Raw genomic sequence first — 26,831 nt, 5'->3', positions numbered from 1 at the left:
CAGGACTTAGTGTGAGGATAGCTGACATACTTTGCAGTTTGAAAGTAATCACTGTATTTTTAATAGTGTCAGCTTGTGAACACAACTCCTCTGAAATCATTCGACAGAGCTAGAACTCTCACTCTTTAAAGAATTGTCTGCCATGTGTAGTGGACAAAATTGTACCATTGTTGGAAAGATTGGAACTTGTTCTAAATCTTTCCTTAGGCACTGGCCTCTCTAACAACACAACTGGTTAGCTACTATTACTAAATGTATTCACACTGAAATATAGTTCCCTATAGTTCTCATGTATGTTCACATAATATACATATAAACTGTTAACAAATGGGTATATTTTTGGAGCAGTTCATACAAGAAGGTATGTCATTAAGGTGTCTTGATGAAAAGGCTTTATTTTTAAACATATTGAGTATTGATACAATACTAGATGATTGACAACTCATTATCATCAACCATTCAGGGACAAGGTGGACCTTTAATTACAATGCCCCACCTCCTAAACTGTCAATCAAATTGACCACATTACTTATCAACCTAAGTCTTACATAGTTATACCGACCCTATTACATCTATGCTTCAATATACATCCCAATAAACAAATATCAATAAATATTTGACCTCAAAATTGAATACACTAATGTATATACTAGATGTTTGATATATAAGGATGATAGATTTATTTATTGCCTTTTACTTTTGATCTACATTACATAAAGGTGAATCTGTAAAGTGTGTCTGAAAGATAAATGATTAATTAAGGATTAATAAGATCTTTAAGAAAAATGAAATATAAATATGAATATATAAAAGGTATTCAAGTAAGGCGTATGATTTACTTGATAAATTTACAATATTCATCTGCAATTAATCAATAATTTAGGTTAGTTCACTTATTTTTTTTATATCAGTAATTGGCTTGAAACAGTTTTAAAATTTTAAAACTTTTGATTATAACAAACCATTTTTTATTAGTTTATTCCCCATCAATCATTATGTTTATTTTAGTCATTTGAATTTTTATAAGAAAGTGAATACATCTTTTTGCAATCAAGAAAAAATCCGCTAGAATAAGTTTTTTTAATTTGTTTACGTTGAAAAAGTACATTTTCAATGCCCCGTTCTGAAAAATATGAATTGATCAAAAGGCACAACTTTTAATCTTCAATGTCATATAACCTATGTTTTAACTTACAAAATGCCCCAAAACAACATTTTTAGATTATTTTTGTTGACACTTTAAAGTTCTTAGCTTATGTCTTATAAGAGTAGTTGTAACATTTACTAGAAGAATTTTCAGCAATAGTGCTTTATTTATGTTCTTTCAGTCCCCTCCATACCTTAATATGAAATTATCCAAACTACTCTTCCAATCTTTCCATGAGTGATATCCATCACTTTGATTTTTATTTGACTATCGATCAACAATAATGCACCTGGACAATTCCTCTTTTCTGGCGTAGAAATCTTGTTAATCTTTACACAACTGTCATAATGTAATGAGTTCTCCAAAGTTTTGAAATACAAAAACCTCTTCTGGACCTTATTTATTCTGGATTCCTATGATTTAATAGTTAATATATTTAAGAAAAATAAAGACATACTCAAGAGATTTCAGTTTGAAATAACGATATTAGAATGTAGAACAGAAAGTCACAGGACAAAAAGTCAACACTAAAAAAGGTAAAAAATCCCATAACTCTGATATAATTATATAAATGGTTGGATCAAAATGACAGTATTATATGGTCAACTACAAATAACATGCATTACCAAGTATGATGGCTTCCTGTCAGATGCATCGTCCCAGAAGAGCTGCATTCTCACAATTCTCCATGAAATACTCAATGTCCCTCAACGCCTGTAAAATTGGTTTATTTACAATGACTCGGAAACAAATCCGACTAGATATGTACCTACAATGATTCTTTGCCTAATATTCACATTAAGAGAGGTCAAAGTAGTGGGGGAAATATAACAACTGGTTTAGAATAGTCGGGTAACAAAATATGAGAGATTTCTGTAAAATGGTCTTAGAGTAGTGGCCTTTAAAAGGTGTTGTAGTTACGAAACCGATAAGTTTCTGTATAACGGTCTCAGAGAAGTTGCCTTCACAAGGTGTTGTAGTTAGAAGGCGAGAGATTTCTGTGAAATGGTATTATAGGAGTTGCCTTCAAAAGGTGTTGTAGTTAGGAGACGAGGGGTTTCTGTAAAATGGCCGTTGAGGAGTTGTCTTCACTAGGTGTTGAAGTTAGGAGACAAGAGGTTTCTATAAAATGGTCTTAGAGGAGTTGCCATCACAAGGAGACCAGGGGAATTGTTAAATGGTCGTAGGGGCGGTGGTCTTCACTTATGTTGTAATTAAGAAACGAGAGAATTCTATAAAACGGTCTCAGAGGAGTTTCCTTCAAAAGGTGTTGTAGTTTTTCTGTAAAATTGTCGTAGATGAGTTGTATTCATTATAGGTGTTAAATTTAGGAGACGAGAGGTTTCTATACAACGGTCTTAGAGGAGTTGCCTTCAAAAGGTGTTGTAGTTAGGAGACGATGGCTTTCTGTAAAATTGTCGTAGAGGAGTTGCATTCACTAGGTGTTTAGTTAGGAGACGAGAGGTTTATATAAAACGGTCTAAGAGGGTGTTTCCTTCACAAGGTGGTGTACTTATGAAACGACTTTTTGATTTATTTTTGATTTGTTTTTGATTTATTTCTGATTTATTTTATTGGTGGAAGGGGGCGATTGAAGCATTTTTTTGCGATTTACTATTCATTGTTACCTGTTGCCACGCAGGCTTATTTCTTTTAAGATGCTAAGTGCGCTAAAATCTTTTTATTTTTTGTACCCAATTGTTTCCTGTATGTTATGTTATTGAATATTAATTTTTCTTCCTGTCTTAAGCGAGGTTATTTCTTTCCAGCTCTTACCAGGCCACAATGTTTATTTTAAGAACCCATCTGCCCCTCCCACTTAATCTACTAAAAAAACGGTAATAAAGACAAAAGCATACTATACAAGTAAGTAAGTAAGTAAAACTTTATTTGGATTCGGCATATTGACAAACAGTACAAACATAAGCTCTATTGAGCTTTTCACCCGGAATATAAAAACATATGCAATAACAAATAAAACAAGGCATGCAGCATACAAAATAAATAATAAAAAGCAGCACCAAAAATTAACTCTAAGCAATAGCATATACATGTATCTTGCGAAATACCAAAACATATATATGAAGCACTAAATCTTGAAAAATTTGCAGTTTAAAAATTATTTTTTAAATAATTTATGATATTTATGACTGATTTATAAAGTAAAAAATTTAAATCTTTCAAACAAAATGTAAAAACAAAATTTCAGTTACAATGCTAGCTGTTATTACTTAATGCAGCATAAAAAGGGTTAAGCATAAAAATAGCAACACAAATTATCTACAGGCAGAGCAAAAACATTCTGTTCCACTCCAGGACTGTCTGAACAAGACTTTAAAAATGTGAGAAGCTGTTAACAGTCCTGAAATGGTCTGGTATGCTATTCCATAAAGAAGCAGCAGCAAAACTAAAAGATTTTTTTCCATATGAAGTAGTTCTTACCAGTGGTATTTCCAAAATATTACTGTATCTAAAAGAATATTTAGTGTGTTTAATTTGGAGTAAATTTTGTGAGCCAAATTATTTAAAACTTTTATAAGTCTCAAGTGCCATTGTCCTGATGCGTTTTACTTGTAGGGTTGGAACCTTTGTGTCTCAAGAAGAGTTTCAGAGGATGATCAGTAGTCGTCATATACAAATCTCAATGCACTCTCTTGTATTTTTTCAAGTTTTTTTTAGAATTTTCTCTGCCGGTATAAAAATGTCAAGCCAAAGGGCAAAAATTAAAATTACTAAATATAAAAGTATACAAATAACAACACAGAGAACTAGTCTTGGTAACATGAAGCCAACCAAAATCTGAGGGTGATCTAGACTGACAGTATATAATTGAATTGATAAATGTCCATTTCTGACATTGTTTTTTTACGCTGAATTTTACAAATTTTCCAAATTTATCTGATTATACTCCATCTGGTAGGTCTTTGATGTGGATCTTGTATCATAAATCTACCCAGACCATTTTTGAAGAATCTTCCTTTAGTGCAACCCTAAAACACACGTACTGTCTGACTATGCCTATAATTACTGGGTCCTCTATTCAAATTTATCTTCTCTATATACCAATTTCCGGATTAACACGTTCCTCTCCGGACTTTGTGTCACATTTACAAAAACTGAGCCTTTTCCGGCTAGCAGTCGGTGAAATATTTTCAACAGTACCCATCAGCGTGTGTGAAATCAGAACCTATGTCAATTAAGAGCCGGAAGTGAAAGTAGAACCATATTTTACACCTGCGTTATAGCCTACAAATAGACATATATATCTACCCAAAAGATGATGTGAACTGTCACGATACCGGATTTATTATCAAATTTTAAGTAGCTGAAATCAACACCATTTGTATACAATTATCATTGGACATCATTAAACTGTTGAACTGATAATAATAAAATGTACGAATAAAATGGCAACATTTAAATATTTTTCTCTGTTAAAGGCACATAAATTTATGTTCTGTTCTCAGGTTCTGTTTGGCGTGAATAGGAGTCTGGATGGGGTTTACAGAAAAGGGAATAATGGTAAAAAAAAGTGCAGAATAAAGGGTAAAATGAATGAAAAATATAGAATATTGGCAAAAATGATAATAAAATTAATAAACAAGTGTATGGTGCACACTTACAAAGAATAAAGAATAATGGGCATGCAAAATAAATAATAAATATTAGAAAAAAATGAACTCAAAATCAAAGAATAAAGACATAAAAAAAGCCCCTCCCCTTCAATCCAGACCCTCATGAATTTGATTCCAGTTCTATCGTAATTAATTACAAACGCTTGTTGACCTCAATTTTGAAGATAAAATTGTAAGAAAAAGAAATTATTGAAAGCTTAGTGTTGATGAACGCTTCACTGTGCCAGTAAAGTAAAAAATATATGTGTATTTATTTTTTATCTGGGACTAATTAATACATTTATTTACTAGTTCCAGTTTCATACATATTAAAATATTCATAAGTTATTCAATATTAGAATGTAATATGTGTTTTTTCATAGATATCAGGTACAACGATCTACAATACTACATTTATGATGGGTATTTCTAAAATATCAAAATATGATTACAATTACACAAGCATTTTCTCCCATGTGAAAATTACTTTTATCGACCAGAATTTTTTTGGCATATGAGTAAAACAGAGGTTGGAATTTAAAGAGAAAGATAAGTTTGACGTAGTTTATTTATGTAGGCATGTAAATGATTAAAATCTTTAAATGAGAAAAAAATAATATGATTATCTACGTAATGTCTACATAACAAAAACGTCAAAACGAAAGCGACTTTTTATTAAATTCTGTTTAGTGGACGACTATTTTATTTTCGGGGGAGAGTTAGGGGAAGAAATCCGTTTAAAAAAATGCATATACCTACCAACAGTGGTAAATAAATAGCCAATTCCCAGGCGCGTAGCTCCCTATACGCCAACACGCAGTTGCGTGCACATCAACACAGCATGCAAAAAAAATGTCAAAATAAAAATTTAAAGGAAACACAAATATGTTGTTTATAATAAACAAATCATTTAAAAATTGTATGTTTTCGAATATCATAAATACAGTTGTGAAAATGAATAATCATGAGTCCCTTGCTTTAATGGAAATGAAAAATCTTGCTTCAATAGTGCAGAAAATGAATAATTTGTCCTCTTAGATTACAAAAATAAATAACCGATCAAAAACAAATCCTCCTGCCCCCCCCCCCCCCCCCAGAATGTCAAATGGGCGACCCCTAAGTCTACATATATAGGATTTTTTTTTCTGCGACAAGTGCCTCAAACCACGTATTAAGATTTTTGATAAAGGACCACAATAGGTAAAAGTCCAATTTAAAATTAAATGTTTTAAGTTCTTAGACTACATTCATTCTGTGTCAGAAACCTAGACAGACAACCTGAATGGTTCAATAATGGAAAAATTAGAGAGAAATACCATAAATTAGGAATGTGGTCCGAGTTCAAATTTTGGCGAAACAGGACAAAACACATAATCGATGAATCAAAAAGAAAATTTTGTTCAAAGATGGTAAAAGATTCAAAAGCTTCTAAAGATTTGTGGAAATGTATTCAAAGTCTTAACCCATCCCAACAAGAAAAGCCATATGAACTTTTAAATGAAGATGGTGTTAAAACTAATAATGTCAGTGACATTTGTAATGTTTTAATAAGTTTTTTACATCTTGTGTTGAAAACCTGAGGACTGACAGATGTATGAGCAAAACTCATGATTATGCAAAATTAAATCAATTTGTACAAAAGAAATTTAATAAGTCAGAACAAGTAAAATTTTCAATTGCACCAGTCACAATAAATGGTCTATTTAATGAGATGATCAAACTTGACATTAATAAATCCACCGGATTTGATAACATAGAACCAAAATTTTTAAAATTGAGTGCTCCTTTCATAACGTCATCTTTAACTTACATTTTTAACAGAATAATAGATACAAGTACATTACCCAGTGTTCTAAAGAATGCAAGAGTAACCCCAGTTTTTAAAGCTGGTGAAAAATTCATGGCAACAAATTATAGACCAATTTCTGTACTTCCTGTTTTATCAAAACTTTTAGAAAAGCATGTTTCAAAACATTTGTATGACTACCTAAAAAGATTAGATCTTTTACACCCAGCACAGTCTGGGTTTCGACAAGAACACTCTTGCCAAACTGCCCTTATCAATATCATAGATAAATGGATACAGGATATGAATGATGGTGATATCAACTTAGCAGTCCTGTTGGATTTTAAGAAAGCTTTTGATGTAGTAGATCATGATATGCTCTGTAAAAAACTTGAAATTTATGGATTTGATAATACTGCTGTTTCTTTTTTTAAATCATATTTGAATGAAAGAACTCAACAAGTACAAATTGGTAATGCTCATTCTGAAAAACTTTATATCAAGTATGGTGTCCCCCAAGGCTCCATATTAGGCCCCTTCTGTTTATATTATACATAAACGACCTTCCTATTTATATGCAAAATTGTTGCACTGATTTATATGCCGATGATTCAACTTTACATCTTTCTGGTAATTGTTATCAAACTCTACAGTCAAAGGTACAAGAAGATTTACATGGTGTAGAGGAATGGTGCAATGATAACAATATGTTCATCAATAAAAATAAAACAAAATATATGATTATTGGAAAGAAGCAAAGAGCAATGCCACATTACAATGAGAGTTGTTTAACTATTAACAATCAAGTTATACAATCTTCCACATGTGAAAGTCTTTTAGGCATTAAAATTGACCCTTCCCTCACATGGACAAACCAAATTGATGTGATCTGCTCAAAAATATCATCTAGACTATATCTACTATTAAAGATTAAAAAATTTCTAAATCTAGACCCATTCGCTCCTTCTGCACCCTTATTCAAACATTTAAACTGGATGACAGTTGAACAGAGAATAAAATATCATAAGTTAGTGATGACATTTAAGTGCATTAAAAATGATGCCCCATCATATCTTACTAACAAGTTTCATTATGTTTCAGACAGAAATCCATACCCCTTGAGAAATGCTGTTCAAGGAAACCTCATACTCCCTAAACCAAAAACAGAATTGTTCAAAAAAATCTTTTATGTATTCTGGACCATTCTTGTGGAATAATTTGCCAATACCGTTAAGAAATATTACAAATGTTAATTCTTTCAAATACAAAATAACAGATCATTTATTGAAATCAACCTACCTGTATCAAAAATATTAAAAACTGATCATGTTATCATGTTTATTTTTTTTTTCATCACATTTTATCAAGTTGTATTAAACATTATTATCATACTTGACTTTTTATACTATAAATGTATGCAATGTATATGCAGGCGCGTAGCAACCCGTACGCAAAAACGCAGTTGCGTACACATCAAACATTCAGCAAAAATAAAAATATGGTAAATACAGTTAGAATAAAACTAAAGTAATGAAGTTAATGAAAAAAAATATACAAATATGTTAATGATGTTTGTAGCTATATTCCGTTCCGAAAACTAGTCTTCCCTTTTCATTTACGAAACCAACATCGTAATTATGTTGCTGATGCAAACAATTTAAAATGACTGAGTCCTCCGGGTGTCAAAACACAATTGTTACGTCTTCTATGCCTCCTTACCCTGGCATCTTTTCTGAAGATTCCAAAATAACTGATGAAATAAAATATGACATTCTTAAGAGACCATGGACATCAATTCATTCTTATGAATTTCCTGTGAGGTATGTATAAGTTTAAAAACAGTCTAGTCCAACTTAAGTTTAACGGGGGTGGTAAAGGGTAAAGTTTTCGTGCAACTGTACTCATCGTTTTTTTTTTCATTTGACGTTCAACGTGTTTTCACTTTTTTTAATTTTTGTGAAAGACGGGTGCCTTTTTCGTTCAACAAGTTACATGTTCCCAAATTTAAATAAAAGTGCGTATTTTCCATGCTTTCAGTTTTAAAGTTTTTGTTTTCCGTAATCCTAATTTGAATAAAAAAAAATTACTGATCCACCATCCAAACCCCACCCTTTACTACCATTTTTAACCTTTACTTACTAGCAAATTTTTAGAATTTTATTTAATATTGTTGAAGAAATAAAATTGATTTGATTTTGTTATGCCCTACCCACGATAATAGATGGGCATTGTGCTTTCTTGTCTGTGCATCCGTCTGTCCGTCCGTCTCTCTGTTGATCCGTCCGTCGTATGCCGGTCTCGATGAGAAGAGTGGAGACCTACTTGAAAAATACAATGAAAACGAATCGTTTATATGGACTCGGTCTTTTGAACATATACCGAAAAAAAAATCAAAGCAGACACGGTTTTGGACATCTTTAGTAGAAAAAAAGAAAGGAAATGGGCATTGATTTTTCAGAATCAACTTTGAGAGAAATAAAAAAGCTGAAAAACACTGCTTGTTCACTCATAAAATAAAACATAAAGATATATGTGATTCGAATTTTTATTTATGTATTTTCTCAATAAAAAAAAAATACCATTTAAGTTGCACAGTGTTGGCTTAGAAATTAGTTTTTCTAATGTAAAGTGGGTTCAGCATGATTAGGTAACAAATAAAATATACCTTATCAAGCCATTTTAAAACACTACACATAAGGAAAAAAACAAATTGTTAAGCCAACAGTACGGGTTTCTTTATTTTTCTCTGATTATTTATTTCCAAAGTTGACTTGTTTCTCCTAAAAGTAAGATTTCTGTGAGGTCATTTTAAGTCCTCGGAAGTTGTGAGAATGCAGGATTTTGCCCAATTTACCCCCAGAGCTTCTGGGGGCCTTGAGCAGCCCAAGACCCACCGCCGTATGACTTCCTTCTACGGCATTGCGTACACATCAAAATTGCCTAGCTACGCCCCTGATTCCACAAAAACCAAGAATACCAAATGCCCGTCCCCTTAATTAAAATAAGGACGAAGCCAAGTAAAATGGTATGGATAGGGTTCTTAAATTTCTGTATTCTTTAAATGTTTAGGGCATTTTTCTTTATCTGTAAGAATAACGCTTATTTTGTAAAATTCCCATTAAAATAATTTTACAATTCAAATTTTCTGTAATTGGAGGAATTCTTTATTCTGTACATAACTCGTTTCTTTAATCAGTAACGTATAACATAATTATTTTATTTTCAGTTCATTTTCTCTATTCATTATACGTGTTATATTTATTTGCCATATTTCTTCATGAATGCCCCATCCAGACCCTAATGTTATTGTAACGTAAATCAATGTAATTCATTGTTAAACTTACACTTTATTTCCCCCCTCTGAATTTTCAAAATCTTCTTTCCCTTCGAAAAAGACTGAATCACGATAAACCTATGTCTATATATACTAGTATATTACGTGTATATATGAATCAAGTCTGTATATGGAATCATATATATATATATATATATATATACAACTCGTCTAAACATCAACCCAACAATGTTAGATCTGTAAATTTGCTTTCGCAAATTTTTGGTTCTTCCCTCGCCGGGATTCGAACCCATGCTACTGTGATATCGTGACACCAAATCGCCTGCACTGCAGCCGTCCCGCTAGACCACACGACCACCTGGGCTCTCAAAAAAAGAGCTTTCGCTGGCCATGTGTTACCTTTCCACGTCAGTTTTAATCTAGCGGCGTACTACAGTACATGATATATAAGGCATGAAGATGTGATTGTTACAGATCAGCTAAATTATCTATAGTAAAGGATCCTACAAATTAATGTAAGATACAGTCACAGAAAATAATTATATTCATAAGTACGTCTGAGTCAGTGACAACCCTACAACAGATGTATCCATATATATATATATAACATGTTTATCCAAAACCAAACATGTAAATATAGAACCAAGACCTGGTCAATCCAGAACCAAGTCAGTATCTATAATACTAAAATTACGAGGTCCAATTTGTCAGCCGTCATCACGTAAAAACGACGAATCACAGAATTCAACTTTATATATAACTAATATAGTACAAAGGTGTAGATTAAAAATTACACCACTCCAGGCCCTTTTGTTTTCCACGTAATTAATATTGCCAATAATTAAGAAGTTCCGGGTCGAGTCCGCTACCGATACCAATAGTATATTCACCTGTTACCTATTACCTTATCTGTACGTTCCGCATCTGACAGGCGCACCACCAAACGTTGTATTCAGGATTAATATGCTATATACACGGGTCATAACCACAGGGTTGACACTACTAAATTGTCAAATTGTTACCTATTATAGTATTTTAATCAGTAAGACTTTCTAAGATAACAATACGAATACAAAAAATCTGGACTAAAAATAAGGCGTATAGGTACAGTTTTCAATTTGTTAGTGGGCATGACGTAAAACAGCGAAGCAAAGAATTCAACTTTATTTATAACTTATATAGGACAATGCTGTTGATTAAAAAATACTCCATTCCAGGACCTTTTGTTTTCCAAATAATTAATATTATTGTTTCAGTGCGACGGGTTCAAACAGAAAGACTTGAAAGCAGAGAAAAACCGTGTATCTTATAATCGGCATGGCTTTATCAGATGACAATACTAATACTAAAATAAGGCTTGCGCATAGTAATATATATACTTTAATTCAGTCACGGACCCGTGATATCACGGGTGTGTTCTAGTATGGTATAAATATAACGTGTTAATCTAGAACAAAACATGTAAATCTAGAACCAAGACCTTGTCAATCCAGAACCAAAACTGTATATGGTATAAATAGAACGTGTTAATCTAGAACCAACCATGTAAATCGAGAACCAAGACCTGGTCAATCCAGAAACAAAACTGTTAATAGTTTAAATATATCGTGTTAATCCAGAACAAAACATGTAAATCTAGAACCAAGATCTGGTCAATCCAGAACCAAGACTGTATATGGTATAAATAGAACGTGTAAATCTAGAACCAACCATGTAAATCTATAACCAAGACCTTGTCAATCCAGAACCAAGACTGTATATGGTAGAAATATAACGTGTTAATCCAAAATCAAACATGTAAATCTAGAACCAAGACCTTGTCAATCAAGAACCAAGTCAGTTTATGGTATAAATGTAACGTGTTAATCCAGAACAAAGCATGTAAATCTAGAACCAAGATCTGGTCAATCCAGAAGCAAGTCAGTATATGGTATAAATAGAACGTGTTAATTTAGAACCAACCATGTAAATCTAGAACCAAGACCTTGTCAATCCAGAACCAAGACTGTATATGGTAGAAATATAACGTGTTAATCCAGAATCAAACATGTAAATCTAGAACCAAGATCTGGTCAATTCGGAACCCAAACTGAATATGGTATAAATATAACTTATTAAACCAGAACCAAACATGTAAATCTAGAACCAAGACCTTGTCAATCCAGAACCAAGTCAGTATATAGTATAAATATAACGTGTTAATCCAGAACCAAACATGTAAATCTAGAACCCTTGCCAATCCAGAACCAAGTCAGTATATGGTATGAATGTAACGTGTTAATCCAGAACAAAACATGTAAATCGACAACCAAGACCTTGTCAATCCAGAACAAAGTCAGTATGTGGTATAAATATACCGTGTTAATCCAGAACCAAACATGTAAATCTAGAACCAAGACCTTGTCAATCCAGAACCAAGTCAGTATATGGTATAAATGTAACGTGTTAATCCAGAACCAAACATGTAAATCTAGAACCAAAACCTTGTCAATCCAGAACCAAGACTGTTTATGGTTTGAATATAACGTGTTAATCCAGAACCAAACATGTAAATCTAGAACCAAGACCTTGGCAATCCAGAACCAAAACTGTGTATGGTATAAATAGAACGAGTTAATCTAGAACCAACCATGTAAATCGAGAACCAAGACCTTGTCAATCCAGAACCAAATCTGTTAATAGTTTAAATATAACTGATTAATCCAGAACCAAACATGTAAATCTAGAACCAAGACCTGGTCAATCCAGAACCAAAACTGTATATGGTATAAATAGAACGTGTTAATCTAGAACCAACCATGTAAATCGAGAACCAACACCTGGTCAATCCAGAACCAAAACTGTATATGGTATAAATAGAACGTGTTAATCTAGAACCAACCATGTAAATCGAGAACCAAGACCTTGTCAATCCATAACCAAATCTGTTAATAGTTTAAATATATCGTGTTAATCCAGAACCAAACATGTAAATCTAGAACCAAGACCTGGTCAATCCAGAACCAAGACTGTATATGGTATAAATACAACGTGTTTATCCAGAACCAAACATGTAAATCTAGAATCATGACCTGGTCAATCCAGAACCAAGTCAGTATATGGTATAAATAGAACGTGGTAATCCAGAACCAAACATGTAAATCTAGAACCAAGACCTTGTCAATCCAGAACCAAGTCAGTATATGGTATAAATAGAACGTGTTAATCTAGAACCAACCATGTAAATCTAGAACCAAGACCTTGTCAATCCAGAACTAAGTCAGTATATAGTATAGATATAACGTGTTAATCCAGAACCAACCATGTAAATCTAGAACCAAGACCTTGTCAATCCAGAATTAAGTCAGTATATGGTATAAATATAACGTGTTAATCCAGAACCAAACATGTAAATCTAGAACCAAGACCTTGTCAATCCAGAACCAAGTCAGTATATGGTATAAATGTAACGTGTTAATCCAGAACCAAACATGTAAATCGAGAACCAAGACCTTGTCAATCCAGAACCAAAACTGTATATGGTATAAATAGAACGTGTTAATCCAGAACCAAACATGTAAATCTAGAACCAAGACCTTGTCAATCCAGAACCAAGTCAGTATATGGTATAAATATAACGTGTTAATCCAGAACCAAACATGTAAATCTAGAACCAAGACCTGGTCAATCCAGAACCAATACTGTATATGGTATAAATATAACGTTTTTATCCAGAACCAAACATGTAAATCTAGAACCAAGACCTTGGCAATCCATAACCAATACTGTATATGGTATTAATATAACGTGTTTATCCAGAACCAAACATTTAAATCTAGAACCAAGACCTTGCCAATCCAGAACCAAGACTGTATATGGTATAAATAGAACGTGTTAATCTAGAACCAAACATGTAAATCTAGAACCAAGACCTGTTCAATCCAGAACCAAGTCAGTGTATATATGGTAAAAATATAACGTGTTAATCCAGAACCAAACATGTAAATCGAAAACCAAGACCTTGTCAATCCAGAACCAAGTCAGTGTATATATGGTATAAATATAACGTGTTAATCCAGAACCAAACATGTAAATCTAGAACCAAGACCTTGGCAATCCATAACCAATACTGTATATGGTATAAATATAACGTGTTTATCCAGAACCAAACATGTAAATCTAGAACCAAGACCTTGCCAATCCAGAACCAATACTGTATATGGTATAAATATAACGTGTTTATCCAGAACCAAACATGTAAATCGAGAACCAAGACCTTGTCAATCCAGAACCAAGACTGTATATGGTATAAATAGAACGTGTTAATCTAGAACCAAACATGTAAATCTAGAACCAAGACCATGTCAATCCAGAACCAATACTGTATATGGTATAAATATAACGTGTTAATCCAGAACAAAAAATGTAAATCTAGAACCAAGACCTTGTCAATCCATAACCAAAACTGTATATGGTATAAATATAACGTGTTTATCCAGAATCAAACATGTAAATCGAGAACCAAGATCTGGTCAATCCAGAACCAAAACTGTATATGGTATAAATATAACGTGTTTATCCAGAACCAAACATGTAAATCTAGAACCAAGACCTTGTCAATCCAAAACCAAGTCAGTATATGGTATAAATATAACTTGTTAATCCAGACCCAAACATGTAAATCTAGAACCAAGACCTTGTCAATCCAGAACCAAGACTGTATATGGTATAAATATAACAAAGCATGTAAATCTAGAACCAAGACCTTTTCAATCCAGAACCAAGACTGTATATGGTAATACAGTCTTGGTTCTATATCGCCAAGGTCTTGGTTCTAGATTGCCAAGGTCTTGGTTCTAGATTTATATGCTTTGTTCTGAAATAAATATAACGTGTTAATCCAGAACCAACCATGTAAATCGAGAACCGTCCAAGACCTGGTCAATCCAGAACCAAGACTGTTTATGGTTTGAATATAAAGTGTTAATCCAGAACCAAACATGTAAATCTAGAACCAAGACTGTATATGGTTTAAATATAACGTGTTAGTCAAGAACTAAACATGTAAATCTAGAACCAAGACCTTGTCAATCCAGAACCAATACTGTCTATGGTATAAATATAACGTGTCAAATATATAACCCAAACAACTAGAAAATCTGTTGATTGATTTGTACAAGCTCATTTTATTTTATTTTTGCTTTATAGAAATAAATGTATAATGTGTATTTTTGTACATAAGTAAGATCGTTAATTTTCTCGTTTGAATTGTTTGATAATGTCATTTCGCGGCCTTTTATATTAATGACTTTATGGTATCGGTTTTGCTCATGGTTGAAGGCCGTACGTTGACCTATAGTTAATAATGTCTGTATCATTTTGGTCTCTTGTGGAGAGTTGTCTCATTGTCAGTCAAACCACACCTCCTTTTTTTTATATATAAAAAAGATATATAAATTCTTCATGAAAATAATTATTTTCTTATCACAGGTGTCAAAAATCGAGAAGATATAGCAATTTTGAATGTAGCCATCAGGTTTGAGTGAATGGTTAATATAATTTTCGCCAAACTTGCTAGTTATGTGATGTTTGCCACTTTCAACAACTGCAATCAACAAACTATAGTTGGACAGACTACGATGTATTTTTGACAGTATTTTTCCACACTAAATGTAATGTTTAAACATTTTGATATCGGTAAAAAAGGGCAACTTTTTGACAAATTAACTTGAAAATAACGTTCAATTCTCTGATTAAAAACACAAAAGTTATACGTGTTCATGCAAAACAAATGTCTTGGAAGACAAAATTTCCCCAAAGACTAAAAAGAGTGAAAACGTTTTTTGTTTTTTTTTAACAAAACGTATTTGACACACATATACATAAATATGTATGTACACAACGAAATAATATATCCAGCCCATTCGATCAGCTAACACTAACATTACTTTAGTTCTGTAGATACCTTGAGCTAAATTCTGAATTCTGTGTTTCGTTGTCCTTCAAATCTTATTACGTATTATATTATATATACGTTTTCTTCCGGGAGTTGACCTGATATGTCACGTCCAGCATTCAAACCTGTGAACTTTCATTTGGCTGTTTTGTTAGAATGGAAACACGAAGCCGTGAGCGTCGTTTAGAAAGAATTAAATATATTTTCACATCTTTTAATAACCTTTGCTACATACATATCCTATAATGCCATGTTTTCGTAGGAAAACTTGTCGAAATGTATAAAGATTTGCTACGATTCGAATTAATCTCACTTTATAATGCAGATTTAAATTTTAACCCTCTTTTTCAACCCAACTTGCAGAAACTGTTAAGTGCAAAAAAAAAATCATCAGGCCTGGGCCATGAATATGCATGAAATATACTTGCCACTGTACGTTAATGAAAACAGTCTATTATTCAGTCGATGTATATTTGCTTGAATCTATTCACATTAACTTGTATAATAAACATTCCGATGAATACATATATAATAACATTTGTTTAATAGGTTTTCTTAATCTAATTATTAATTCAAATTGCGATTTATCAATCGGATTTTCTTTGCTATCACATTATATATACTATACTCTAGCCAACAAATAAATAGATATAAGTCGGTGTATTCTCAATACCTAATGAATATACATCATATAGTTAATAGATGCCGAATTGGTGTTATATTTACAGATTATGTTCTTATCAAATACATTAATTTAAGGCAAAAAAGCGATTCTATTTTGTTGCACTCTTTTGGTTTTTTTCAAATCGAATATCGGCCTAAAATTAAAAAATCCACACTAAAACTCAGCTTAAAAATTGAATGCCTTTTTGCAGATATTTGAATATTTGATTCTCATCTTTGAAATTATGTGTCGACTTTTGTCATCGTTTTCCGCAGAAATTATTGCATTAATTACAGATAATCAAAACACAATATTTTCTCTTTTTCAAAATAGGTCAGCTTCTTTTAATTATATGCATTAGCTTTGCAAATGGATTTTTTTCCATTGATGTTTTAACAGTTTTTCCTATTCATTTATAAAAGCAATTGTAGTCTAAACTTGTGTGTTGACTTGGTAGTATAGCATGTGTTATGGTCTGTTTACGCTCGACTTAATTTACAATTTTGCTTTTGGATTACACATTTTCGTTTTAGGGCCAACTGTAACACACTCCCGGTGCGAGATATTATCGCTGTATTGAAGACCCGTTCAGGGATGGCGTTTGGCTGTTTTCTCCTTTTTAGTCGGGTTGTTCACAGGCACTTGTTTCTATCCATTGGAAGACCCACTATCGACCCTTCCAATGGATAGAAACGATAGTGGGTCTTCCAATGGATAGAAACAAGTGCCTGTGGTGTTGCTGTCTCTTTGACGAATTCCCCATTTCCATTCTAATTTTATTAATTGATTCTATACAGATATAGAAAACATTCATATTGCTTTTAAATCTCACCAAAAAAGATCCCATCTTTTTCAATTGCATTCTTTAAAAAAAACCTTTATACATACATGAATATAAGTGTAATTTCTATAGATACGAAGACTAGATTCCTGATATTTTATGTCTAAAAAAATGTGTGATGTCTGGCCAGTTTACTTTCTTTTATCATTGTATTATGTGTTTGTACCACACTTGTATATAATTAACATTCGATTTATTGTCTTAAAGTCTGTGACTTGATGACTTCGTTATATAAATCTTTTTCAACACCGAGATAACCATTTGGAATATTTTCTTTGGCAATTTTATTTCTTTCTGGCATATGTCAATAAAGTTTTCTTGGGATATTTAAACATTTACAGCTAATAATATTTCATTACTATACTTTTTCCTTCAGCAAATAATTTTGATGTCTATATATATTTAAATCCTTTCTTCCATTTTTGTTGTGCGTGAAAATCCGTTGAAAAATGTTCCACCAGTTTTCCAAAAGATGACAAAATTATAATCAGTATAATAAGGTAAGACAAATATTTGATATTCATTATATATTATTTAACAAAAGAAACCATACACGACTTTTGAATCAAATTGATCAAAAAGTATTTAATATAAAACAAAATGAGATGCACTATTTCAAAACTTTTCATTTACCATGTATTTGCATATGATTATAAAAATCAACACCTGTCGGAAAGAAACTAAATTCCGGGAAAATCATAGGATTCAAATTATTTTGGCAGAATGTAGCATTAAAAGAGGGACGAAAGATACCAAAGGGACAGTCAAACTCATAAATCTAAAACAAACTGACAACGCCATGGCTAAAAATGAAAAAGACAAACAGAAAAACAATAGTACACATGACACAACATAGAAAACTAAAGAATAAACAACACGAACCCCACCAAAAACTAGGGGTGATCTCAGGTGCTCCGGAAGGGTAAGCAGATCCTGCTCCACATGCGGCACCCGTCGTGTTGCTTATGTGATTACAAATCCGGTAAATAGTCTAATTCGGTAGGTCAAATTCATGAAAGGGAAGGGGATTGTAGTTACGACGTGAGGAACATATCCGATATCATTTGTGAAATGGTTATTCCATAACGGTCAACCAACTCGTGATGGCGTCCGTAAAATTTACGAAGGGATGATTTCAACTTCACCATTTGGAACTCTTGATTTAATAGCTTCCTTGTGAGCAGTAACCCTCTATCAAGAAAATCATGATAGGAAATGCAAGCACGGGAATATCGTATCAATTGAGAGATATATACCCCGTATGCAGGTGCTGCTGGAATGTTGCTACTTAGAAATGGAAAGTTCACAATTGGAAAGCTGAAATCATCTCTTTTGTCGTAAAGTTTTGTCTTCAACCGACCCTCATTGTCAATTTCTAGATGTAAGTCAAGATATGAAGCTGACTTAACTGTATCTGTAGTATCCTTTATCTCCAATTCGATGGGATAGATGCGTTCCACATAGTCACCAAATTTTGAATTGTTTAGTGAAAGAACGTCATCTATATAGCGGAAAGTAGAGTTAAAGGATATTGCTAACTTCTTATCTTTCTTCCTAAGAAGTTCCTGCATGAAGTCAGCCTCATAATAATAAAGAAACAAGTCAGCAAGTAGAGGGGCACAGTTTGTTCCCATTGGTATGCCGACAGTCTGTTGAAAAACACGTCCTCCGAACGTAACAAATATGTTGTCAATCAAGAAATCAAGCATCTTGATAATATCGGTTTCAGAGAATTTTTTGTTTGAATCAGAGTGATTCTTTACAAAGTAGGATTTATCCCTCCCTAAGACAAGATACTTGTATCTACGTTGGCCATTCTTTTTTATGAAGCAAAGTAATACCAACTCTTTTAATTTGTCTTTAAGTTTGGAATGTGGAATACTTGTGTAAAGAGTAGAGAAGTCAAATGTTTTAATACTGTTACAAGATGAAAGAGAGTTAGATTGTATGTACTCTAAAAGATCTTTGGAATTTTTAAGTATCCACATCTGATTCACGCCACCTCTAGAATAGGCAGTTTCACAATAACTTTGAAGCCCGTCTTTGATTGCTGATAAAATGGATGTTAATAATTTAGAAAGAGGTTTTGTGGAGCACTTGGAAGACCCAGCAATATACCGCTGTTTGTAAGGACACTTATGTAGTTTAGGTATCCAATACAGTGATGGAAGATCCAGTTCTTCATCTTTGGTTGAAATACCAAAGGAACAAAGAACAGACCTATGATTATCCAGGATTTCCTCTTTGGTAAGTGTCGTGAGGGTATATGTTAAGTTTCCAATTAATTTGACACACAATTTTTAAAGTACTGCAACAAATTTCAAATTTGTTTTAAAATATGCAATCTGCTAATCAAGTTTTGTTTAAAATAATGGGTTGAAATATTGTTCGTTTTTTTTTTTTGGTAATCTCAAAAAATTAAATAGAAATGTGTTTACGTTCCAAATCAATGCTTAAAATCTGAAAACACCACACTGTAAATTCGAATCATTTCAGATTAGTTTTTAGTTTGTTACTATGTATTTCAATTTCAATTTCACTTAACAAATACTGTATGTGGCATTAAAATGAAGGGATAATGTATACAGTTTACCGATTTCTTACGGGGCCGAATTTCGATTTACATATAATCAACTGTATGTTTTTTCAAAACAAATTGATGGGAAATATTGTCTAAACCTTTAAGTGAAAGGTTGGCATCATTGATTGAAACTTCTGTTCTAAAAATTGTCTTTTTTTGTAAATTTTGTCCAAATAAAAAATAATTTCGCTCAATGACTGACGTCTGGAAGCAAAAAAAATATTTTTTTAATAAACGGAATTATAGTTCCGTGGTTATTCGGTATTACTATATTCAATATTTGTGGTGTATAATGAAAAATTCATCTTCGGAATTCGAAAAAAAAGTTGTGTATTGTTTCATTTGTTTACTAGTATACATATATATATATAATTGATGCATGGGACTTGTGTATCGCCCTTGAAATATGTGTTAATACTTTTTATGATATATACACAGTAATGCTTTTATTTATATTTACTTTGTCTATAATATATGTTCTAATAAATTGAAAACTTATAATTTAAAATATATGAATAATTTCTACCCATTCTTTCATCTGTAATTATAATGCAGTATGTTTTATTGGTGCTCATGTAGCACGGTCACTGGTGTTTGATTTTGTTTAATACAGTTAAATTTGTAAAATTAATTATTTGCCGTTTAAAAGAGGCGTCCTGTCTCCCGCAGTGACAAATCAAATTCAAATTGCTAGTACAAAGTAAAATGGACATTAAGTTCATTGTTTTTCTCCCTCTCAAATCTGTACTTGAATTTTTATATTTGTATTCATATTGGTTGTATTATTTAAAAAAAAAAACGTGATACACTATTAGTTTATATTATTTCTTTAATTATCTAATTAAGGAATAATATCATTTTTAAAACACCTTTAAATTAATTAATGGGAAACACATACCACCTTTAAATTATTTTTTTCCGTTGATTCCATTATTTTTCCATAAATCAATGTAAATATTTATTTTTCCATAAATCAATGTAAATATTTAAAAAAAAAGTTTAAAGACAAGTTTATGACATCTTAGGTAAGACCATTCTAAGACAGCTTCGGGGCGAGGTCTGAGATATAACCTATGATAGCCAAGAGGATCATAATTGTAAGCGTAATCATCCAATGTCATCTTTGCAGTAGGCGTTACTATCGCTGCTAATTCTATCCAATCAGGACTGTGCATTCTAGAAATCAACTAACAAAATGTATTGTTATAAAAAATAAAAATTAGACATATACAATCATAAAAATAAGGTTTCATTTTTTTTTTAAATCCTTCTTCCTTTTATTGGGATACTAAAACTTGCATCCTTCATAATTTCGTTTAGAAATATGCATAATGCCATCAGTTTTTCTTTAAGATATTGCCTTTTTTAATTACATCGGCGTTTTACGTTTCCGCAAATTGGCATTACTTTTCCGGAAAAAAATATGACTTTTCCGCCAAAAAAAGTTTACGTTTCCGCAAATAAATATCTTACTTTTCCGGTAAAAAAGGTAACTATTCCGGAAAAAATAAATTGTTACTTATCGGCAAATAATTAAGGAATACCTTTTTATCGAAAGCAAAGTCATAATAAAAACATAAATATTTATAAAGTTAAAGATCATCATTACATGCAAGCAAAACTCGTCATAGTATGAAAACGTATGTCCAAAAGACAGCACTAATCAGGTATATTTTGATATATATGAGTTCATAAGTCAGTTCTGGCAGAGTACATACATGTATGTGTAGCCAATACGTCGTACAAAGTCCACACTTTAGTACATTCACCGTTTACAAGTTTTGTAATTTGTTCAAGAAGGAAGACTTAATAGTCTATCTTATTCTTTTCATATTCCCGAAGGGTTGCTTTTACGGTTAGACTTCTCATCTTTATGTAAGATGTTGTGCCTCATCAAGTAAAAGATTGGGTTGATATTATGTATCCCTGTCCGTCCTTCCGTTTCATCATGGGCATATACTAGTAGTTAATTATAACTCCTCCAACAGTTTAAAATGAAGTAAGTTTTCACTGTGCTGGCTGTTTGTACATATATATTGATGGTGAGCATGTGGTCAGGGTTTTAATTTTTATTTAAAAAATAAATATTTGTTCTTTTTGGAAAGGGGGCTTGGTGGCCGAATGGTCTAATTAGTTACTACTGGAATCACTAACCAGTCAAACATTGAGGTTATGAGTTCGAACCCCGTGTTGGTGCACTCGACTTCCATGTTAGTTGACTAACCGGGATTGACAGTTCTCCGATCGAAGGTCAGTGGTTTTCTTATAATGAAAAACTGGACACCACGAAAGAGTCTAAAAGCGTTAAAAAAACAGAATTAAACAATCAATGCATTTGGGAGACTGTTTAACTTTGTCGGTTTTTTTTAGTATTTACTTGCATATATGAGGAACGTTTTCTATACGTTTTAATTGTTTCTATACTGCACTACGTGATCTTAAATATTACTATGCATGTCTTTTTAAATCTTTCTTAATATTTGTGGCAAAACGACTCCAATAACTATTCCAGTAATCATTTTTAAATCTCGTTACAGGAAACCATACACCTCAGCAGTAGTAGAGCAGATACGGGGACTTGCAGACTGCAAATTAAAAGAACTGTTTACTGTTAATACTACGTATGTATTGTTTTGGTTTGGTAATTTTATAAGAATATCTAAGTTCAAATCTATTAGATTCATAGACAATGCGACGTTGCTTAGAAAGATTGACAAACAAAAAAAATATTAAAAAGAAACCCAAGGCACACGAATCAAATAGGCACTTATTAATTTTTAAAAAGCGAAGAAATTTTAACATGTCAATTATAAATATTAAATGAATAATACTTCATTTTAAAAATTGTACTGTGTAAAATAGGATTACCAATGAGACAGCATCCCAGCAGAGACAAAATGACATAACAGTTTAGCCACTACGCTACGTATCGTTTTAGAATGCATACTCTCCATTGTGTAAATGTTGTCGTTTGATTCTTACGCATTTATTACATTTTTTTTAACTCTTTTTCAGTTTTGCTTCAAAGTACATCAGAGACGTGGTCTTGAAGGAGATAATGATTTGGCTATTGTGCCGAAGCAGCAAATGTCCATACCAATTTGTCAACAATAAATGTTTGTCAACAGAACATCGAGTTGTGAGGAAAGGACTAAACATTTCGATTTAAATGTGTATTCACGTCTCAAAAAATCAATTTGTAGCTAAAGTGTATTACTTCTAAAAAATACATAACAGACGAGACCAAAAAAAACTATAAAAACTCTGATAAAAACCGATCTTCTTCTATCTATAGCATTTATAATAATAAAGCCTTGAACAATACGGAATGTCACAATTTAAAAATAAAATATAAAATATATTACTATATAATGTTTCCATATTATTGTGAAAAGGGAATATTAAACAATTATGAAAAACGGTTTTCCTTTTTTCCAAAATTTGTCTTTATAATTTAAAGAATGAGATTATCAAATGACAACTGCATGTGTTTTATTGATCCGGGGCCGTGTCAATGAAAGTATCCTAGGATATGTCCTAAGATAGGTCTTAGGACATTATTTAGGATGGTCTTAGGACGTGTCTGAGACATGTCTTAGGATGTAAAACAAAGCTGTCTTAGGACAGTCCTAACTACAATGGTCCTAGGACCATCCTAACACATTTATTTAATTGAAAATATATGTAAAGATTTGTATGACATAGATTGAACTGTATTTTAGAACCTATATGTAAAGACAGGGAGGATGACTCTTATATAGAAAACAATTAACGCAAAATAAAAGTTAAAGTTTTTACGGAATACTAATAAATACGTTATTAAATATGATAAAAGATTAAATTAATTTAATACGAAAACAAAAGTAAATGGTCACAAAACTTTGTGATATTCGTGCTGCAATTTTAGTACATAAACTAGTTTTGTCCTTAGGTCCACTCTATTTCATTACTTGTATTCAATCAGGATTAGGTAAATTAAGAAGTAAACTTTTTACCATATTTGAATTATTTAAAATCAGTTTCTAATGATGATAGTATTGTTCAGACTTCAAAAAAGGCAGCACGAAATAATTTAATCTAATACAATTAAATCTTTAACAAACATTAAACAATATTTTTTTTTATTTATTTTATCTAATGATGTTGTATTAGTATTTTTAGTATTGAGTTTATATCATATTTGTTGTTTTTATTACGTTTTAGGACGATGTAATCTTTAGGACTATCCTAAGACACCTTTTTGTTTATCCTAACTTTAGGACCAAATTTAGGACATATCTTATTTTAGGAGACTTTCGTTAACCCGACTTAGGACTAAGACGTGTCCTAAGACCATCATAAGACATGTCTTAATCCTAGGACAGCTTCGTTGACACGGCCCCCGATTTCTTTTACGAAATCTTTTCAAATTTTCCTAACTTGTCGGCTATTACTTATTTTTCGCGATACACCGAATGTTTAGTTGCGAGAAAAGCATGATTATTTAATTTTTAGGAACTGATTGTACTTGTATTTTATGATTATCTGGCTTTCTTTAAATGACATTCACAATGAAATAATCAATAATGAATATGCACAAGAGAACAGTTGCAGATATGTTTAAATGTATTTATCTTTTATCTTTCGTCTTGTTTTTGTAAATGTGCAGTGGGTATGTCTTGATCCAGTGTCAAAGTTTATTAGTGTTCTTCTCAACAATAGGTGTACATTCATGCCAGGAAGATATTAATAATACAATGGGGTGGTGCTTATCTGTAAAATGTTTCGTAAATGATTGGTTCTGGTTGTATTTTGGTCACTCCTCCCAATCATCCAGATTGATGGTTGTAGTAATTATTTGGACAGATATCATTTCAAGCTCGATTTGATATGCTTAATAAAATTTCTACAGGTCATAAAAATTGTATTTTGGTGTACGTTTAATATGCATTAGATATAGTTAATGATTATTTTGTGTGCCCAATAATGTTTTTATTTACTCAAGGATTTGATAACACGTTTTTTTTATCAATGTTTTTTGTCAACTTATTAAGAATAGAATAAGAATAAGATAAGATAAGATAAGATATTTTATTTTCCAATTATGGGCCCCAAAGGGCATAAACATTACAACATCAATAATTTTTTCATAATACAATACAAACAATGAATTTTATTAGGCTGAAATCCAAACAATAGGATTGTTATTATGCATTTGTATCATTCAACAATATTCTTTTATAACTGCTGTGTACTTTATTCTGAAAGAGATCGAAAACGAATTCCCGCCACTAGGGATATAATCTTTAATGTTATTATTTACCCCAAAAAATTAAAAACAAATTAGATATTAAATGTTAAAGTCATTTTCGACCATCAATCAATCTTTTTATATTTTCTAGTAATACATTTGAGAACATTTGATATCAAAATATGAACAAATAATCGTTTTCAATATTTAAAATTGCACAACAGAACATATGCTCAATTTAGATGTGGAGTAGCGCCTTTAAAATTGAAACTGGTCGTTACAAAATACTAGATTTCGATAAACCATCGTGTTTAATTGTGATAATATAGAAGATGAAAACATGTTTTGTTAACATGTCATTCACATGAAGATCTAAGCCAGTCTTTATTAATTGATATAAATCATCACCATAATTATATGTTTTTAACTTTATCGGATGATAAAAATGGAAATGTTTGTAGTTCTGTAGCAGAAACCTGCCATAATGTGACGAAATAGTATTACTATTGTTTACAATGGTCTTATGGAGATGATATTTTTTTATGTGCAAATGTATATACATGTATCAATTTTTATCTTTGAATGTGCATGGTAATATTGCACTTTTTGTTGTTTTATTAAAATAACAAAACTATGTTTTATTCTGATGTTTTAATATTGTAAATAACAGTGTCTAATAGTTCTTATAAGAATGACACATGCATTCTAAATTTTATGAAATTAATGTACATTGAACATGTTAATATTTGTTTGTATGTGATAAGACTATAGTAAACTATTATACTTTAATCAGAGACATATATATGTCTCTGCTTTAATATAATAGAAGCGGAAGCGGATTATGTAAAATGTGAAGAGTCAAAAATTAATTTTATGGGTCAATAAATTCAAAATAAATTATTGCCATTCATTATAAATAAATTTCTACCAAAAATAAGACTCAAAGAACTTTTTATTATTCATATTAACAATAACAACGTACGTACACACATGTTGGCGTATGAATACACAACGTCAGAGTGGGCGTATCGCCATAAAAATTGACAACATTGAAAATAAAACTAATACTTTTAACCAATCAGAAGACAGTAAATACTACAAATTTATTTATTAAGACATGTTCCAAAAATAATCAGTTATTGATTAAAAAAAAATCCGCAACTTATATACGAATAATAAACAAATCTGAGAATGTATTTTTGTAGTTATAATGACGATGTGCACAGAACAAAATAAAGTTTACAATTTATAGTATTATAGTTTTTATTTATACTTATTACATTTTCTTTGTTCATTGTTAGTCTGATTTCATTGTCTAAATACGTAAAATGTCTATCTGATGATTAAATGATTCATTGCTAGGTAGCTGGTGGCTTTACTTCAGTGGCAAATATTTCAGGCATATTCAGGGCGAGTTTACAATTTAAACAAAGCATACATATACGATACGGAATGAGATGAATTCTTCGTTTATTATACCCCCGCTTTAAAAAAAAGGGGGGGGGGGTATACTGTTTTACCTCTGTCTGTCAGTCCGTTCGTCCATCAGTCCGTCCATCAGTCCGTCCGTCAGTCAGTCCGTCCCATGAAACTTTCGTCACATTTTTCTCAGGAACTACACATCCACCCTTTCTGTAATTTGGTACCAACATTTATATATGTCAGCCATACCGTGTGATGCGTTTTCAGATTCATCACTTGACAACTTCCTGTTTACCGAACACTTGTCTGATTTTAC

At 31.7% G+C, this 26,831-nt stretch overlaps 1 protein-coding gene across 1 annotated transcript in view; it reads left to right on the top strand.

Annotated features, from left to right (window-relative positions):
• The first annotated feature begins 4,220 nt into the window (after positions 1–4,220).
• Positions 4,221–26,831, top strand: part of LOC139489507 (evolutionarily conserved signaling intermediate in Toll pathway, mitochondrial-like) — a 34,557-nt gene continuing 11,946 nt past the window's right edge. Inside the window, exon 1 of the mRNA XM_071275990.1 lies at positions 4,221–4,300. The gene's annotated coding sequence lies outside the window, so the exon portion shown is untranslated. The remainder of the gene's footprint in view (positions 4,301–26,831) is intronic.

Source organism: Mytilus edulis, chromosome 9 (genome assembly GCF_963676685.1).
Source record: "Mytilus edulis chromosome 9, xbMytEdul2.2, whole genome shotgun sequence".
NCBI classification, from domain to species: Eukaryota; Metazoa; Mollusca; class Bivalvia; order Mytilida; family Mytilidae; genus Mytilus; species Mytilus edulis.
This window is presented reverse-complemented; position numbering and strand designations above follow the sequence as displayed.